Raw genomic sequence first — 1387 nt, 5'->3', positions numbered from 1 at the left:
CCGCCGCCTGCGGGAGAGCGAGCGGGGGGCTCCCGCAGGGGCGAGGAAGCGGCGGGCGGCGGTGGGCCGAGGCTGGGTTGACAGCGCCGCCCTCTGGGCACTGCCGGGAAATGAGTTCCGGATGAGCCTTGGGCTGGTGGAGAGAAGGGTATTCTGAGCCTCATCCTGGGTGGATTGACCTGCAACAAGGTCACTACAAGCCTGGGGGTACGTGATGCTGTAACCCTCTTCCTTCGCTCTGTTTCAGGCCGGAGCCTCTGGGAGCTCTGAGGCTCTTGAAACACCTTCCCTCCTCTCCTTGGGGTCTGTTAGCCTCATTTGTGAAAGTTGCCAGTGTTTTACCAGTAGTTAAAGGAGTTGAATTTTAAGAGGTCAGACTTGCACAGTGACCAACTGATTGGGCTCCAGAAGAGCTGTCTTGAGGTGTTTTTCAAGATAACCGAAGGCACTAATGCAGGCTTCAGTCGTTTGATAAATTTGCTGAGTGACTGACCTGATTTCCACTCATATCCAGTGACTATTTTAACAAAAGCCTGAGAAAACATTTGTACCATATATATATATAATATTTTTGGGGTTTTTTAGTTGAAGCATGCCCTGTTAGGATCTGTGTGTGTGGTTAGGAAACAGGAACAAACTGACAAATATCAAAACGGTGGGCTTGCCTCTGAGGGCATATGCTTGGCATAGGAGGGCAGGGTTGGTAGCTTCCCCAACACTTGACATTAAGTAATAACCACAACCTTGGCTTGAAGGAGGGTCTACCCTAGAGAGTGAGGTGCTGGTCTCCACACCTGCCCCTGGTATAATGAATTACGTACACCAAAGGTTTCTGGGCAACAGCTCACTTTTGCTCATTCTCCCGTGCTCATTTATTTTGGAAGATTTCCACCTGCACATGTGAATGTGGCCAGAGGCTGTGCCCCACAAAAGGAATAGGTTGATAGCTTTCTAGTTAGTTCCAGGTTGGATCAACAGCCAAAACAAAAATGTTTAAGAGGGGGAAATAGACCTCCCAACCTCAATAGTACGGATTAACCATCCTGACGCTTCCTAATGTATTGCAGATACCCTGTGCCCATTCACTAATCTCAAAAATACAAGAAGTGCTTCTTACCCAGAAAATGCCTCAGAGTAACTGGGAAGATCAAACATAATTATGCCAGGGGCAGCACTCTAAATTGTAAAGTGCTATACCAAGATGAGCTATCATCATTTGAGTGACTAAATAAATTGTACCATTATGGACATCATCTTGTGTGAACACAAAGTAAACAGATGACAGCCGCTAGCCGAGTGACGTAAGGCTTGCATAGGCTTTGAAATCAAAGTAATGATACACTTCTTGCATAAGATAGCGTTCTGCCCATTATATTAGTCACCCAAC

This window comes from Suricata suricatta, chromosome 3 (genome assembly GCF_006229205.1).
Source record: "Suricata suricatta isolate VVHF042 chromosome 3, meerkat_22Aug2017_6uvM2_HiC, whole genome shotgun sequence".
Classification (NCBI taxonomy): Eukaryota; Metazoa; Chordata; class Mammalia; order Carnivora; family Herpestidae; genus Suricata; species Suricata suricatta.
Note: the sequence above shows the minus strand (reverse complement) of the source record.